At 40.6% G+C, this 19,171-nt stretch overlaps 1 long non-coding RNA gene across 1 annotated transcript; it reads right to left on the bottom strand.

Moving 5' to 3' along the window:
* Window positions 1–5,687: 5,687 nt before the first annotated feature.
* LOC129651592 (uncharacterized) lies at window positions 5,688–10,713 on the bottom strand. The gene is made up of 3 exons (XR_008714225.1): window positions 10,608–10,713; window positions 9,788–9,831; window positions 5,688–6,064 (listed from the first exon to the last, which is right to left on the bottom strand). It is a non-coding gene; the product is annotated as an uncharacterized LOC129651592 (long non-coding RNA).
* Between the last annotated feature and the right edge of the window lie 8,458 nt (window positions 10,714–19,171).

Genomic DNA, 19,171 nt, shown 5'->3' on the forward strand with positions numbered 1-19,171 from the left:
GAAAAAACTTGGTATATTTTGCCTAAGAGAGACTTAGATTGAAATGGGTGGCACAGAAGTATAACTACTTATGAAAAATATTCGAAAACAGAACTATTCTCTCTTCTGGAACTTGTATGGAGGCAGATTTGTTCAAGAGTGTGTGCTAAGTCGCTTCAATCGTGTCTGACTCTTTGCAACCCTATGGACCATAGCTGCAGGGCTCTGCAGTTCATGGGATTCTCCAGGCAAGAATACTGGAGGGAGTTGTCATTTCCTTTTCCAGGAGATCCTCCCAACCCAGGGATCAAACCTGTGTCTCTTATGTCTCCTGCTTTGCCAGGCAGGTTCTTTACCACTAGCGCCACCTATTCAAGAGACCTTGATGTTAATGATTTATGTTAGAAAGTCAGCATTCAAGAACAGGTGTGTTGTGAGTTCCTTGGAAGTAGCAACCAAAGTTCTTTGGAATTAAATGATGCTTGGCAGGTGCTCAATTTGTTTATGTTGACTGTGCTAACAAGTGACTTTGTCAGGGACATCATATAAGAAATTAGTGAATTAAGAAGCAGTTTCAGTTCAGTTCAGTTCAGTCGCTCAGTCATGTCCGACTCTTTGCAACCCCATGAATTGCAGCATGCCAGGCCTCCCTGTCCATCACCAACTCCCAGAGTTCACTGAGACTCATGTCCATCGAGTCAGTGATGCCATCCAGCCATCTCATCCTCTGTCGTCCCCTTTTCCTCCTGCACCCAATCCCTCCCAGCATCAGAGTCTTTTCCAATGAGTCAACTCTTCGCATGAGGTGGCCAAAGTATTGGAGTTTCAGCTTTAGCATCATTCCTTCCAAAGAAATCCCAGGGCTGATCTCCTTTAGGATGGACTGGTTGGATCTCCTTGCAGTCCAAGGGACTCTCAAGAGTCTTCTCCAACACCACAGTTCAAAAGCATCAATTCTTTGGCGCTCAGCTTTCTTCACAGTCCAACTCTCACATCCATACATGACCACTGGAAAAACCATAGCCTTGACTAGACGAACCTTTGTTGGCAAAGTAATGTCTCTGCTTTTGAATATGCTATCTAGGTTGGTCATAACTTTCCTTCCAAGGAGTAAGCGTCTTTGAATTTCATGGCTGCAGTCACCATCTGCAGTGATTTTGGAGCCTAGAAAAAACAAAGTCTGACACTGTTTCCACTATTTACCCATTTATTTCCCATGAAGTGATGGGACCAGATGCCATGATCTTAGTTTTCTGAATGTTGAGTTTTAAGCCAACTTTTTCACTCTTCTTTTTCACCTTCATCAAGAGGCTTTTTAGTTCCTCTTCACTTTCTGCCATAAAGGTGGTATCATCTGCATATCTGAGGTTATTGATATTTCTCCTGGGAAACTTGATTCCAGCTTGTGCTTCTTCCAGCCCAGAGTTTCTCATGATGTACTCTGCATATAAGTTAAATAAGCAGGGTGACAATATACAGCCTTGACTTACTCCTTTTCCTATTTAGAAGAGATGAACTCTTGGGTTATTGCTGAGTTTGGAATTTTTCTTTTTTATTTAGATTGTTGATTTGAGATAATCAGCCCACAGCCCTGGGTCTACTGTCCCTCTTTGCCTAACTAGTAAGTTGATGTAAAGTTCTAATGGCCTGATTAACACTAGGTTCTAATGACCTGAATGTCAATATCAAAAGTATTTCATATTTGTGTTACTAATAGGTCTCTTTCCAAACCTGTTAATGTTTTAATTGTTCTTGAGTAGCCGCCATTATTTCTTTCTCCCTGCATTTTGGCAGGATTGATTGGATAAACTATAGAAAAAAAATTAAATTTGCAATCTGGCCACTTTGTGTAAATAAGCTAGCCATGTAAGGACTGCTGAGTGGTTGCAGTTTTGACAATAGCTGCCTTGAGTCACGTGGAATTGCTTCAGAGGGTTCTCATGAACTGTGGAGCAGTGAAGATGGCCAAGAGCACTCAGACGCGAAAGAAGATGCCACAGAACTGAGGCAGAGTTGGCAGTGGCCTGTATTATACATTTGAGGAGCCTCAAGAAAGGCCATTGTCTGGCTTTCAAAAAAATAATGTTGAAGCCATATGTATTTATCAAAATCCCTTCTTTAATGCAAGGTATATGTGTTATTAATCTGTGGTTCCACAGGAGTAGACAGCTGAATTGCTCCTAAAATTTCTACATTTCTTTTGCTCTATTTTGATGCCCAGCTATTGGACTCAGGTTGGGTGGGTGTCACTAAGTTGGCAAGAATGTAGTGCATTTAGATCCATTCCCTAACCCACCAGCATTTTATACCCATTTATTTGTAACCCCTGCCATTATTAAGTCTCACAGTTTATTATAATATGATCCCATGTCACCAGGGATACCTACAAGTGATGCATCTATACAGCTGTTTAGCCGTTTGAAAGGTGCCTCCTTGAAATTTAATTTGGGGGACTCTCTGACTTATTTTCCCATTCCAGTCATCCTAGCTACCAACCACTTACTCATTTGCCTTAGGTACCTGAATTTCTGCTGTTAGGGTTATTCCCTTAGTTTTCAGAGAAGACTCTTTCAGAAAGGTAATCCACTAAATCACTTGCATTTAGTTAGTTTATCAGATTAGTTCATTTGTCCTTTTCTTTCCTAGGATCTCCTGTGTATTACTCAGGGTCTGTTTGGGAAATGGATGACACATTCAAGCTGGTAATTGAGGAGAATTTAATGAAGGGGCTGTTTACAAAGTGTGTGTGGCCTAGGAATGGCCCTTGCTAAGAACATGTGACTTATTAGCACTCCTGGGTCTGATGGGGTGAGGGGCACCTCCTAGATCCTGGTGAGTTAGTTGCATAAGGAAGCTCCCTGAAAGCTGCTGTGACATTTAGTGGAGTGATGAAGCAAGGAGCGAGCTGGAGAATGAACATCCAGCCTTCACTCGTCTCACCTTGTATATACTACTGGGCTCCCATATTGACTAAATCCAAACAAAACCAGAGGACATAGAAGCCCACTAGAGTCCTCAATATAAGTCAGTCTCCTGGGACTGGGCAGAGAGTGGATCTGAAAGGGCAAAAGGAAGAGATTCGGCACAAACTGTAGCAAAATGGGAGTTCCTACTCTGCTCCACCTCCTTGCCCGCACTGTTCCTATGTGCCATCCCATGTATGCTTTCTACTCCTCCCTTCATCCTATAGGTTGATGTCCAAATAACTCCACCACTCCACCTGAATCTCCCCTAGATACCTCACCCTCAACATACCCTAAATGAATTTATCACACTCACATCTTTATGCCCTTTATTATCTTATAAAATCAGTTAACATATCACTATTTTAATGGCCACGTCAGAAATCTAGACATCATTTTGTACCATACTCTTTCTCTCACCCCCAACACCCCATCACCAATTCTCCTGATTCTGCCTCCAAGGTGTTTCTCTCTCTAGCTTCTTTTTTCTTTATTTCTGCTCCCACTTTTCGGGTTTAGGTCATTACTACTTCTTGAAACCTGTCTCCTAGCCTCCAGTAAGTTCCCTCTTGAAACTGTAACCCACATTGCCATCAGAATGTGTATTTAAAAATCAAATTCTGTTTCATTCACTCATTTGAAAAATATTTATTGTGAACTATTATGTGTCATGCTGTGCTGTGCTTAATGACTCAGTAGGGTCCAACTCTTTGTGATCCCATGGACTGTAAGCCGCCAGGTTCCTCTGTCCATGGGGATTCTCCAGGCAAGAATACTGGAGTGGGTTGCCATGCCCTCCTCCAGGGGATCTTCCTAACCCAGGGATGGAGCCCAGGTCTTCCACATTGGAGGCATATTCTTTACCATCTGAGTCACCAGGAAGCCCAAGAATACTGGAGTGGGTAGCCTATCCCTTCCCAGAGGAGCTTCCCAACCTAGGAATCAAACCAGAGTCTCCCACATTGCAGGTGGACTCTTTACCAGTTAAGCCACCCAGGAAGTCCCATTGTGTGCTATATATTATGCTAAACGTTGGGAATTCAGAAATGAATAAAACATGTTCTCTGCCTTCAGTATAATTTCGTGATAGAGAGAAGTATGAGTTGATAGAATTGTGAACCAAATTAATAAAATTGTGAACCAGGCACTTATCTCATGATAGGAATAAGAGTGGCAGAGGAAAGTCCATGGAGAAATTAACACCTAGCTTAGCCCCAAAGACCTGATAGAAGATGGTCAGGTAAAAGGAAGGAGAAGAGGAGAGACAGACAGGAAAATAAGACAGGCTCTGAGTGAAACCCAGTGCACATTCTGAAAGCAAGTCGGAGTATAAGAGCTGGAAGAATTTAAAGTAACTTAGTGTGGGTGAAGCAGAAACTGTGAAATCACTGGTCAGATGATGAAGAGTTTTAAGGACTTTGAACTTCATCTCAAAGATTATGGGGACCCTGGAGAACTTTAAGCCAAGGATTGGCATGAGCAGATTTGCGTTTTGGAATGATTACTCTTGTAGTTGTTTGAAAATAGATTTGAAAGGGGTAAGATTGGAGACAGATTAGCCAGTTGTTACTGAACTCAGGAAGTAGTGGTAGACACAGAATGATCCAAAATGTATTAAAGTGATATTATTTATAGGAGACATTGAAGAATTGAACTAGGAGGATGAAGAAGAGAAAGAAATCAAGACTGATGCCTAGAACTCTAGTTTGGGCAACTGGGTAGACAGAGCTAACATTCACCAAGGTAGAGAATTCAGAAAGATGAGGTGTTGGAATGTCAGGTAATGAACTTAATTTTGGACGCACTGAGTTTGTGATTCCTGTAGGCCAATTGAAGTGGAGATGCTGAGTTGGATGTTCATATCTAGATTCTGAATTATGATAAGACACAAGGTTTCTCAAGGCATTCCTACTGAATGAAAGTAAGTTTCATGAAGGACCAACATGTAAAGCTTGTTGAAGGAATAGAACAAGTTCCAAAGAGCTAGGAAGAAAAATCTCCATTATCTACTGGATCAAGACCAAGCTCTTAAATTACTTTCTCTCTAACTTTATCTCACGCTAATCCCTAGTTCACAATTTAAGTTCTGTTTGTTCTCTTAGGTTCTATTAGTTTTATTAGATCCAAGTTGCTGGTGGTTCTTCATGGGTGCCTGGGTATCCAGATTCCTTGGATATCTGTCTGCTGTTTGCTTTTAGCATTTTCTTTCTCTACCTGGAATATTTGTTCCCTCTTCAATATTTGGTTACAGCCTAATTAGCCTTTATAAATGATCTCGAGATTTTCTGCTCTGGTAGGACTTGAGTCCACTTGGTTGAACTACCTGTCCCTTCCCTCCTTCCTTTCCATAGCTTTTGTGTGTAGGTGTTGTTTAGTCACTAAGTCATGTCTGACTCTTTGTGACCCTATGGACTGTAGCCTGCCAGGCTCCTCTTCCATGGAATTTCCCAGGCAAGAACACTGGGAATGGATTGCCATTTCCTCCTCCAGGGGATCTTCCCAACCCAGGGATCGAATCCACGTCTCCTGTGTCTCCTGCACTGGCAGGCGTATTCTTTACCACTGAGCCACCAGGGAAGCCCATATTTATCCCTGTGTTTATCACATGATATTGAAATCATCTGTTTACCTAATGTACCTTAAAAATTGTTTCATGGCTTCAAGAATTGTGCTACAGGTTGGATTCTCCAAGAAGCAGATTCTGAGACAGACTTCTTTTTTTAGTTTTGTTGTTGCTCAGTCACTCAGTCGTGTCTGACTCTTTGGGATCCCATGGACTGCAGCACACCAGGCTTCCCTGTCCTTCACTATCCCCTGGAGTTTGCTCAAACTCATGTCCATTGAGTTGATGATGCCATCCAACCATCTCATTGTCTGTCACCCTCTTCTCCTCCTGTCCTCAATCTTTCCCAGCATCAGGATCTTTTCCAATGAGTCTGTTCTTTGTATCAGGTGGCCAAAGTATTGGAGCTTCAGCTGCAGGATCAGTCCTTTCAATGAATATTCAGGATTGATTGCCTTTAGGATTGACTGGTCTGCTCTCCTTGCAGTCCAAGGGACTGTCAAGAGTCTTCTTTTTAGTGTACAAGATGTTTATTCAGGAGCATCCTTGGGATCAACACCTGTGGAAAGGAGGAGGAAACAGGAGTGGGTCAAGGGAGAAATCCTGTTGCAAACCCAGCTGCCTCATTCAATACCACAAAGAGCTCTGGGGCTGAATGCCCTTTCAGAGTTGTTCTCAATTGGCATGGGGTGGCTGAGCATCGTTTACCTTGTTGGAGGAAAGAAAGAACAAGTTCCAAAGAGCTAGGAAGAAAAGTCTTCAATTTAAGTTCTATTAGTTCTCTTAGGTTCTTTTAGTTCTAGTAAGTTTTATTTGAAGCAAATTGCTGGTGATTCTTGGGTCTTTGGGCATGGGCTGCCCCAGAAAGGGGCATGACATTGGAGGAGGCAGATCCATCACTGCAGCAGTCCTTGCAGAGATTGGCAGCTGAAGGCCATTTGCTGACATCACTTTCTACAGCTGGGACAGCACCTCCTTTCCTGAAAGGGAGTATGGCAGCGCATTGCAAAATCCATCACACACCAGATATTTTTCTTTGCATTTCTAGGGCTTGCCACAGTGTGGCAGATGCAAAATGTGGGCTGGGGCCAGGGTTGAGCAGTGGTTCTTATTTAAAACCTCATGCTCTTCCATTGGGCTTCCTAGGTGGCACAGTGGTAAAGAATCCACCTGTCAATGCAGGAGACATAAGAGACAGCTTCGATTCCTGGGTTGGGAAGGTCCCCTGGAGGAGGAAATGGCAACCACTCCAGTATTCTTGCCTGGAAAATCCCATGGACAGAGGAACCTGGTGGGCTATAGTCCATGGGATTGCAAAGAATTGGACATGACTGAGCTCATAGGCACTGTCTTCCATTATGGCATTCAAAAGCCCTGGGGTGTTCCTCCTGGAAGACGATTTGGTGGATCTGTCTTGATTAGTCTAGGCTAGATGGGAAGAAAATATTAATAATATCTTAACAAAACAAAAAAAATATTCAGGTAGGAAGAAACTGGAAATTTTCTAAGTTGGCAATGAAAGGTAGACTGTTCTTTTAGGACCTACTTTTCTCAGATGGTTTCAAAGGAGTAAAAACAATCAGAGCTGCAAGGCAGAGCAAGAGACAAGACAAGGTTGATGATCAAAGGGGAGAGCAATATAGGAAAATAGCAATATTTCATACACAGCCACACACACTGAAATGTGTCAGCAATGCAAGGTCATTGTTAACTGCCAAGAATAAGTCTGAAATTGATTGTTAAATGAGAGACAACATTGTCAAGCCTGGGTTGTATGCTTGCTTCAAAAGAACAAAATTCTGAGAGGTGGAATGAAAGAAAATTTAAGCAGTTGACTACAAAATGAAAATATGATGGCTCCAGGGCTTCTCAGGTGGTGCTAGTGGTAAAGAATCTGCCTGCCAATGCAGGAGATGCAGGTTCAATCTCTGGGTCAGGAAGATCCCCTGGAGAAGGAAATAGCTATGCACTCCAGTATGCTTGCCTGGAAAATCCCATGAATGGAGGAGCCTGGTGGGCTACAGCCCATAGCGTTATAAAGAGTCAGACATGACTGAACACATACACAGCAGCATAGCAGCATGATGTCTCCAGTGCTGGAGATTAAATTTTTTTTTATTACACTAAACTTGACTAGTGGAAAGGTTTTAGAAATTACATTTTTCCTCTCTACATAATGTAAAATACAGGATTTTATTTTTTCAAGGGGAAAATTTTTTTTTTTTAATTAATTTTTTCCTGCACCACGTGGCTTTCAGTATCTTAGTTCCCTGATGAGGGATTAACCTGGGCCATGGGTTCTTGTAGCTAACTTTATATTTAATGAGGTAAGGATGTCTGCCTTGCCACTTCTACTGAACATTCATAATGGAATTCCTAGTCTATGTAACAAGGCAAGAAAAAGAAAATGCATTCAGAATGGAAAATAAAACTTTTTAGATGAACTTATTGCCCAAGAAGAAGGTCTCAAAGAATCTACAAAAATGTTCCTAGAACTTAAGAGTGAATTTGATAAGGTCTCAAGCTATGAGATTAAAATACCAAAACAATTGTATTTCTATATACAGGAATACTTTGTTTTATTGGGCTTCACTTAATTGTGCTTCATGGATGGGTTTTCTACAGATTGAAGGTTTATGGCATCCCTGTGTTGAGCAAGTCTATCAGCTCCATTTTCCAGTAACATTTGCTCACTTCATGTTTCTGTGTCTCATTTTGGTAATTCTCACAATATTTCACACTTTTTCATTATTGCATTTGTTAGGGTAATCTGTGATTAGTGATTTTTGATGTCACTGTTAAGACTTGCTGAAGGCTCAGATGATGGTTGGCTTTCTTTAGCAAAATATATTTTTAAATTAAGGTATATACTTGTTTTTTTTAAACATAATGTTATTGACAACCTAATAGATTACAGTTTAATATAAATATAACTTTTATATACACTGGGAAACAAAAAAAAACCATGATGTGACTTGCTTTATTTTGACATTGGCTTTGGTTAGTCTGGAACAAAACCCACAATATTGCTGAGGTATGCCTGTAATGACAATAAACAAAAATTGAAAATTAGTACCATTTAGAATAGCACCCCAAATCAATCAGTAAATATTTATATATAAATTTATCAGGATCTGTATGCTTAAAACTGATAAAATGAATTTAAAAAACACTGATAAAATGAATAAAAAGACTATTCATGGATTAGAAGATTCAGTGACTCAATATACTTAAGATGTCAATTCTCCTTAATTTGATCTATATATTTGGAGCAATTCCAATAAAAAATCCTAGCAAGCATGTTTGCATTTATTGGCAGAGTGATTTTAAATTTTATATGGAAAGGCAAAGGAGCATATTCAGTGAAATTTGCAAATGAACAAAGTTGGAAGACTTTGTTCATATCAATACTTACTGTAAAGCTACTGTTATTAAAACAATGAGATGTTGATGAAAATATAAATATACAAATCAGTGGAGTGGAATAGAGACTTTGGAAATGAACTCATAGAATTGTGATCAGTTGAGTTTTGAAAAAGATACAAAGGCCATTCCATGGAGAAAAGATAGTCTCTTCAAAAAATTGTGCCAAACAGCTGAAATCCCATGTGCAAAAAAATTTAATCTTGACCTAAACTTCACGTTTTGTACAAAATTAACCCCAAATGGGTAACAAAACTGAATGCAAATCATAAAGTTATAAAGCTTTTCAAAGAAAACCTAGGAAAAAAATCTTTGTAGGCTTAAGGTAGCTAGAGAATTCTTAAATATGATACTAAAAGCAAGATTTTCATAAGAAAAGTTGTTAAATTAGACTTTATCACAATTGAGACTTATGCATTATCAAATTGCTGTTAAGAGAATGAAAAGACAAGTCCAAGGTTGGGAGAAAAATATTTGCAAATCATATGTCTGACAAAGACCTTGGACTGAGGATATATAAAGAACTTTCCAAAGTCAACAATAAGAAAGGAGCAAGCTAGTTTTCAAAAGAGCAAAAAACTTCAACAGATATTTCAGAAAAGAGACACATTGGTGGCAGGTAAGTGTAGGGAAAGAGTCTCAGCATCACTAGGCATTAGTCATTAGAGAAAGACAAATTAAAATCATGATATAAACTGCACACCTATTAGAATTACTAAAATTAAAAACAAACAACTGACAATACTAGGTCTTATGTGGAGCAACTGAAACTTTCCTGCATTGCTATGAGAATGCAAAATGATACAGCCACTCTGAAACACAGTTTGGCAGTTTCTTATAAAAGTAAACATATACTTACCATATGATCCAGCTATCCCACTCCTGGGTATTTACCCTAGAGAACTGAAGACTTAAGTTCACACAAAAACCTGTTGCAGCCTTATTCAAAATTGCTCAAATCTAAAACAACCCAAATATCCTTTAATGAGTGAATGGATAATCAAACTGTGGTACATTTCATGCAATGGAACACTACTGAGCATAAAAACAATGAATTATTTGATACATGCAATACATGCAACAACTTGGATGGATCGCAGTCATTTTGCTAAGTGAAAGAAGCCAAATTCAAGAAGTTACATATGATGCGATTCCATTTATATATGTCATTCTGGATAAGCTATAAGCTAAAGCTATAGCGATGGAGAACAGAGCAGTGATTTTTCAGGATTAGTGGTGGAATGGTTGACTAAAGCAGGCAGCCTGCAGGAATGAGTGTGTGCCTGTGTGTGTGATTTTTTTCTCACTGACCAAGTAGCCTTGGAGTTGAAGATTTACATGCTATTCATTGAATGACCTATTCATTAAAGAAATGTTTAAACTTAAAATAATAATGATTATAGTTAAAATTATTCATTGGTTACCATGTGTCGTGAGTGATGATAAGCATTTTACAGGTAGTCAAATGTCTCAATTCCTCCCCATGGAGTAAGGATGGCTAAAAATCTAGCATGTGTTCCACTCTTCCCTTTCCCATGCCCATGTTTGCCACAACAGAATCCTTTTTAACTTTGTGCTTAAGGCAGCCAATAGCAATCATTCAGCGTGTTAGTTTGCTAGAGCAGCCATCACAAATTCCACTGACTTCATGACTTAAGCAACAGAAGTTTATTTCTCACAGTTCTGGAGAATGCAAGTCCAAGATGAAGTCCAAGTTTGGTTTCTTCTGAGACCTCTTGCCTTGGCTCACATATGGCTACCTTCTTTCTGTGTCCTCATGTGGCCTTCCATCTGTGCATGTACATCCCTGGTACTTCTTTTGTGGGTTCAGATTTCCTCTTTTACAGGGACACTAGTCAGATTGGATTAGGGTCTACCCTAATGGCCTCATTTTAGCTTAATTATCTCTTTAAAGACCCTATCTTCAAATAATAGTCACATTTTGAGATATCGGGGGTTAGGCTTCAAAGTATGAATTTTGGAAGGACACAATTCAGCCTATTATCCTCAGATAGAATGTATTTGCAATCTCTGCCACATAGTATAAATGCAATAATTTTACCCAGAAATAATTTAAAGTGAGTATAATCTGCTTTTATTTTTTTAACTGAAAATGTTTGTCAACCCTGGACCAGAGTACACTGCTTTGAGAATGAGATTTTATTGCAGGATCCCATCTTTGAGTGGCCTTCTGAGCTCTTCAGGCAGTGTGCCTGAAGGTGCCCACTGTGAGCAACCCTCACCTTAAAGGTACAGCAGAATCATCCAGAAATCACTTCTTAGTTAAATCTGTGTCGAGGCTTCACTGCCACTCCAGAGTCACCCAAAGCCTAGGGCCTCACCAGACTGTCCCACATCACTCAGTCAGTGCCACCGCAGTCAGGAGAGTTCCTCCACCTCCTTAGCCTTAGGACGGGGGCAGGGGGCAAGATTTTAAAACCTAGAGAATTTGAGCCACACTGATTCTATCACAAACATATTTTTGCAACATGCACACAGGTTAGATGCATATTTCATAACAATCTTCAGTTATTTTCACTGGAGAACAGTCATGACCCTTTATTGCTTAAGAAATTACCCATACTCACAGATTGAAAGCTAGGAACAGTCCCATTATTCCATATGTAAGATCCAAGAAAATTACATTGAGAAAAGTGATGAGGGACAATTCAGGACTATAGATAGGCACATATCAAAGAATCATGGAATTATGAAACAGATATTGGCTCTAAACAATCCACTGGAAACAAAGCAGTGGCTATGTTCTAGCTACCTACTGTTACCTGTTTTTCAAGAGGTTATCTGACACTCTAATTTGAGATGCACACTTTAGCATTTCTGGAACTGGACTTCAGTCTTGCAATAAATATAAAATTTCATGGAATCTTTCTCCTTCCTTTCATTTTCTTTCCTCTTTTCCTTCCCCCACCTCTCTGGAAAATCCTTATTAACGAGCTGGTGCTTTTTATAGATGATGCCTTAGAATGGAGTTAATTTACCTCCAATTTGTTTTGAAGTCCAGGTTGAAGACTAGTTTTAATTTAGTTCTGCCCAATTGGTTCACAAAGTGGACTCTGATAATTTGCCCTTCGGGACCGGAAGGAACCCTAATGGAAACCCTAATGTGCTTTGACATCCTCTCAGATCTCAGCTCTTAGAGGGCTGGCTCTTGTCTGAGGTGTGTCCTGATAAGGTCCTGGGAAGACTAAGTCTGCCAAAGGCCGTGTGATGTGCTGACAAATGCCAAGCTCCAGAAATGAACACAGAGACCCTGATGGTGATATAATGTAACACAAGGGAACATCTCTTTGCTTCAAGACTGTACAAATTTATAAATAAATATAAATATTTGTGTGAAAGTGAAAGTGAAGTCGCTCAGTCGTGCTGACTCTTTGTGACCCCATGGATATTAGCCTGCACCAAGCTCCTCCTTCCATGGGATTTTCAAGGCAAGAGTACTGGAGTGGGTTGCCATTTCCTTCTCCAGGGAATCTTCCCAACCCAGGGATCGAACCCAGGTCTGAGCCACCAGGGATTATACTTGTATAAATTTATATAAATATAAATTTCAGAGAAAACCTCTATTTTGCCAAGTAAGGTACATTAATGTATGTATATGTATATAATTTCTAAACACTGAAAGTAAAAGCTACCATCTTATTGTAAATTAGAATAAAAGAACATTAAGTCACTGAAATATATTAAATAACTAATTATATCAAGAATAGTCTAGGCATTAGTCCTCTGGAGCAATCTGCTTTATAGATTAACATGAGAGCTTATTTGCATATATGCTATAGACACACGAAACAAAGAGTATGTATATATACATATATATATAACATATATGGCATATTCAATGTTTTACCGAGAGTAAATACCATGTAGTTAATTCCTGTGGCCAAAGACAAGTTCAGTGTTTTTGCAACATTTGACAATCACTTCATCTTTGTAATGCCATCTAAATAAGCATTTTAAGAGTCCCATATATTACTTAACAGAAAAGGCCTAAGTGGCATCAGAAGAGACCGGAGGCAAATTAAGTTTCCTTTTGTCCAACTTTGTGTCACTTCCTGCCTCCATAAATAGGGAAAGCAAAATATCTGTGCTTCTTATTCATGTACATCTGCCAAACCAATTAACACCTCCTGAATGTTATCTTAATTGCATTTATTAACATAACATTAACATAGCAGGGAGATAACATTCAGAAGGTATTAATTGGTTTGGCAGACACTCTTGAATGGGAAGCATAGAGAAGGGCCCTTCTTGGTATCTTGTGTGGGTTTTTATTTCCCCCTTTGGTGGTGGAGAGGAAATGAGATTACACTGAAAGAAAGAAAATATATCTTAACCAAAATAGTAGCCACATCACGGGGTCACTTAATTTTCCTTTCTAAAAGCTGCAGAGAAGCATCTGCTCTGAAGTCTGCTTATCTGACAGTTTACCCATGCCCTCTCCGCCCCACTGTCCCAGTGCATTTCTGCTAAGGAGGCCTCTGGAGGTGGGGAGGTATAGGCTTCTTGGGGATGCACTGAGCTACAGTCATAAATTTTTACAGCACCTCAACAGCTTTAAAAATAATTCAAATATGTTCCTCTGATGAGAATTTAATAGGACTTCTATCCTTATAGAATCATAGAACTATAGAGTGCTTTAACTAGATGAGCCTATTAACTCAACAGGCCTTGGGAGCACCTGTGGCAGCCCAGGACTATTAAATAGGTAAACAAGACTCAATACCTGGCTCAAGATGTCCTGCTGACATAGGAATTGGCCATGGAGACAACGATGGTAGGTGCATGGTTCTTAGTGGATACCCCATACATCTCTACTAAGTGACTGAGTCCATGAAATACAATCACTGTGGTTCCCTTCTGGTGGTGGTATGGAGGCTGGTCTGTGTGGGTATGTCAGTCAGTTTTCAGTTCAGTCACTCAATCATGTCCGAATCTTTGTGACCCAATGGACTGCAGCAGTGTGCTTGGGTTCCCTTCCCATCACCAACTCCCGGAGCTTGCTAAAACTCATGTCCATGGAGTCAATGATGCCATCCAACCATCTCATCCTCTGTCGTCCGCTTCTCCTCCTGCCCTTAATCTTTCCCAGCATCAGGGTCTTTTCCAATGAGTCAGTTCTTCACATCAGGTGGCCAAAGTATTGGAGTTTCAACTTCAATATCAGTCCTTTCAATAATATTCAGGGCTGATTTCCTTTAGGAATGACTGGTTGGGTCTCCTTGCAGTCCAAGGGATTCTCAAGAGTCTTCTGCAACACCACTGTTCAAAAGCATCAATTCTTCAGCACTCAGCTTTCTTTATAGTCCAACTCTCACATCCATACATGATTACTGGAAAAACCATAGCTTTGACTAGACAGACCTTTGATGACAAAGTAATGTCTCTGCCTTTCAATATGCTGTCTAGGCTGGTCATAGCTTTTCTTCCAAGGAGCAAGTGTCCTTTAATTTCATGGCTGCAGTCACCATCTTCAGTGATTTTGGAGCCCAGAAAAATAAAGTCTCTCATTGTTTCCGTTGTTTCTCCATCTATTTGCTGTGAAGTGATGGGACCAGATGCCATGAACTTAGTTTTCTGAATGTTAAGTTTTAAGCCAACTTTTTCACTCTCCTCTTTCACTTTCATCAAGAGGCTCTTTAGTTCTTATTTGCTTTCTGCCATAAGGGTGGTGTCATCTGCGTATCTGAGGTTACTGATATTTCTCCCAGCAATCTTGATTCCAGCTTGTGCTTCATGCAGCCCAGAATTTCGCATGATATACTCTGCATGTAAGTTAAATAAGCAGGGTGACAATATACAGCCTTGACGTACTCTTTTCCAGATTTGGAACCAATCTTTGTTCCATGTCCAGTTCTCACTGTTGCTTCTTGACCTGCATACAGATTTCTCAGGAGACAGGTCAGGTGGTCCAGTATTCCCATCTCTTTAAGAATTTTCCACAGTTTGTTGTGATCCACACAGTCAAAGGCTTTGGCGTAGTTAATAAAGCAGAAGTAGATGTTTTTCTGGAATTCTCTTGCTTTTTTGATGATCCAACGGATGCTGGCAATTTGATCTCTGGTTCCTCTGCCTTTTCTAAATCCAGCTTGAACATCTGGAAGTTCATAGTTCACGTACTGCTGAAGCCTGGCTTGGATTTGTGGGTGTGTAGTGATGTATGTATACTGTGCTTGGTCGCTCAATCGTGCCTGACTCCTTGCGATCCCATGGACTGTAGCCCCCCAGGCTCCTCTGTCTATGGGGCTTCTCCAGGCAAGAATACTGGAGTGGGTTGCCATGCCTTCCTCCAGAGGATGTTCTCAACTCAGGTATTGAACCCAGGTCTCCTGCATTGCAGGTGGATTATTTACTGTCTGAGTCACAAGGGATGCCTGGGATGTATGTATAAGAAGGCAGAACTGAACACAGGAAATGATTATGGAAAGTAAAAATGAGGAGGGGCTGAACTAAGGCAGAAATACTAGGGAGGAAGAAGATAGCATAGATAAGGAAATCTGCATGATTCAAATAGCCACTCCCATTTATTGAGAGTTTTCTTTGTTGTAGGCAGTGCCCTTAACATTTGATATGAATTTCATTTCCTCAACAATTGTCTAAAGCGGTCCTATTATTATACCCATTTTAAAGGTGAGGAAGTTGAGTATGGTAGGCAGAGTAATGGCCCTTTCTGCCCCCCACCCAAGCCTGTCCACACTCTAACCCCTGAACCTGTGAATCTGTTACACTGCATAGCAAAAGAGACTTTGCAGATGGAATTAGGTTAAGAATTTTCCAATGGGAAGGTTATCTTGGATTATCTGTGTGGGCTAGAGGTAATAACAGGGCCTTAATATGAATGGGACAGAAACAGAGTCAGAGTAAGAAGCTAACAGGACAGAAGCGGAGGTCAGAGAAGTAAGAAGGCCACACTGGAGACTCAAGATGAAAGGGCCACAAACCAAGGAACGTAGGTGGCCTGTAGAGGGGCTTTCCCTGGCCCCTCCATGTAATGAGACTCCTTCCAGTTACCCATGTTTTCCACTTTCTTTCATTTCCATTCTCTTTGGAAAAGTACACTGTTTAATTGTACAATATTTTTCTTACTAAAAAACTGTTTCCCTCATTGCATTATCACTTCCATGAAGGCTGTTCCTGTGTTTTTCACTTGCTGAACCGATGCCTAACACTGTGCTAGACACAAATGATATCTTCAATAAATACATATTCAAAGAGTATAGGAAGGGAAGAAGTTCTCATACTTGCTCAGGGTGGCATATTTCTGAGCTGTCAGGGTATCCTCTGAGGGCCTCGATGGATTGAAATAACAGACTTACAATCACCTGTGACATGCAGGTGCCTGCCCACGTCTCCCTTCAGCGAAGAACCTACTGACTCAGCTGCTCAGCTGCACCCACTCTTAGTTACTAACCGCTTCAGGGACTACCTGACCTGCAGCAAACATTCCAGTGACTGATTGAGACAGACATAAAGGTCTGGCCATTTCAGTCCAACATGGGACAACTCTGGAAGGCCAGTTTAGCTCCAGAGTTCCTTGTGAGATTATCCAAGGTTGTCATGGAGCCTATATTGTGCTTGATTTCTGCCTCATTCAGTCCTGAGTCCACTTCCCTTCCACAGGTGTTAATCCCAAGGACACTCCTTAATAAACATCCTGCACACTAAACTGTCTTAGAGTCTGCTTCCTGGACAACCCATCTCAAACAATCACTAAGCATACAATTCTATTGAGCCAGGTATTTACAAATAATCGGAGACAGAATCTAAAATTTAGGGAAAATGTATAGACCATCTTAATATTAAGGAAATCTGCCCTATTAATTCTCTTTTTTCTGAGTTAGAAAGACTGCTATTACTAAACACTTAACAGTGGAATCCCTCAACATGCTGATCCCTGCCCCTCTCCAAACATGGTTTGACACTCAATCAGTTCTCTCTCCTAAGCATCTCTTTGATTCATCAACTTCATTACTCTTAATTCAAGCCACCCATTATTTCTCTCAGTTTCATAAACAACTCTGAGTCCCTTATTTTGTCTTCCTCCATTTTTCCTCCATGCTGGAGTGGCCATTGGCCCACTTAAAGCTCTTTAGTAGCTCCATACCACCTGTAGTAAAAAGTCTAACTCCTAAACATGACATCCTAAGCCCTCTCTGATTGGGCTTCTCCCTGTTTCCAAACTCATCTCTGGCATGCCCTAATCATCATCCCCACTTCACCACCACCTCCTTTGTGTTGGTCCTGCCAAAGTCCTCCGAATTCTCCATGCTGGTGCTGAGGCCCATCATGATCTAGATTCTCTTTAGAGCTCGACTCTTGAATTTTGCCACCACTCTACTTTCTAGTCTCAGCCTTCCTGAGTGACATGCAGTTCATCAATACGCCTTGACCTTGTTTGACTCTGGGCCTTTGCAAATGTTTCTGCTCTGAACTATTTTCTCTTTCTTTGCCTACCTATCTCCCTGGCCTTAGCCTTGCCAAGTTGATTTCTACTGATACTCACCGTTCTCTGATTACCTGGGGATGAATTTGGTGCCTCTCTCATGTGCTCTTTTGGCAGTCTGTGCTTCGTCTTTTTGATAACAGCTGTAACATTTGTGATCACACCATCGTGATTATCTGGGTCGTGAAGATTTTTTTTTGTACGGTTCTTCCATGTATTCTTGCCACCTCTTCTTAATATCTTCTGCTTCTGTTAGGTCCATACCATTTCTGTCCTTTATTGAGCCCATCTTTGAATGAAATGTTCCCTTGGTATCTCTAATTTTCTTGAAGACATCTCTAGTCTTTCCCATTCTGTTGTTTTCCTCTGTTTCTTTGCATTGATCGCTGAGGAAGGCTTTCTTATCTCTCGTTGCTATTCTTTGGAACTCTGCATTCAGATGCTTATATCTTTCCTTTTCTCCTTTGCTTTTCGCTTCTCTTCTTTTCACAGCTATTTGTAAGGCCTCCCCAGACAGCCATTTTGCTTTTTTACATTTCTTTTCCATGGGGATGATCTTTTTTTTAAAATATAAATTTATTTATTTTAATTGGAGGTTAATTACTTTACAATATTGTATTGGTTTTGCCATACATCAACATGAATCCGCCACAGGTATACACGTGTTCCCCATCCCGAAACCCCCTCCCTCCTCCCTCCCCATACCATTGATCTGGGTCATCCCAGTGCACCAGCCCCAAGCATCCAGTATCATGCATCGAACCTGGACTGGCGACTCGTTTCATATATGATATTATACATGTTTCAATGCCATTCTCCCAAATCATCCCACCCTCTCCCTCTCCCACAGAGTCCAAAAGACTGTTCTATACATCTGTGTCTCTTTTGCTGTCTCATGATCTTGATCCCTGTCTCCTGTACAATGTCACAAACCTCCGTCCATAGTTCATTAGGCACTCTTTTTATCAGATCTAGTCCCTTATGTCTATTTCTCACTTCTACTGTATAATCATAAGGGATCTGATTTAGGTCATATCTGAATGGTCTAGTGGTTTTCCCTACTTTCTTCATGACAAAGATAATCATGATGGTGTGATCACTGACCTAGAGCCAGACATCCTGGAATGTGAAGTCAAGTGGGCCTTAGAAAGCATCACTATGAACAAAGCTAGTGGAGGTGATGGAATTCCAGTTGAGCTATTTCAAATCCTGAAAGATGATGCTGTGAAACTGTTGCACTCAATATGCCAGCAAATTTGGAAAACTCAGCAGTGGCCCCAGGACTGGAAAAGGTCCGTTTTCATTCCAATCCCGAAGAAAGGCAATGCCAAAGAATGCTCAAACTACCACACAATTGCACTCATTTCACACGCTAGTAAAATAATGCTCAAAATTCTCCAAGCCAGGCTTTAGCAATACATGAACCGTGAACTTCCAGATGTTCAAGCTGGTTTTAGAAAAGGCAGAGGAACCAGAGATCAAATTGCCAACATCTGCTGGATCATTGAAAAAGCAAGAAGTTCCAGAAAAACATCTATTTCTGCTTTATTGACTATGCCAAAGCCTTTGACTGTGTGGATCACAAGAAACTGTGGAAAATTCTGAAAGAGATGGGAATACCAGACCACCTGACCTGCCTCTTGAGAAATCTGTATGCAGGTCAGGAAGCAACAGTTAGAACTGGACATGGAACAACAGACTGGTTCCAAATAGGAAAAGGAGTATGTCAAGGTTGTATATTGTCACCTTGCTTATTTAACTGATATGCAGAGTACATCATGA

Source organism: Bubalus kerabau, chromosome 4 (assembly GCF_029407905.1).
Source record: "Bubalus kerabau isolate K-KA32 ecotype Philippines breed swamp buffalo chromosome 4, PCC_UOA_SB_1v2, whole genome shotgun sequence".
In the NCBI taxonomy this organism is placed as follows: domain Eukaryota; kingdom Metazoa; phylum Chordata; class Mammalia; order Artiodactyla; family Bovidae; genus Bubalus; species Bubalus kerabau.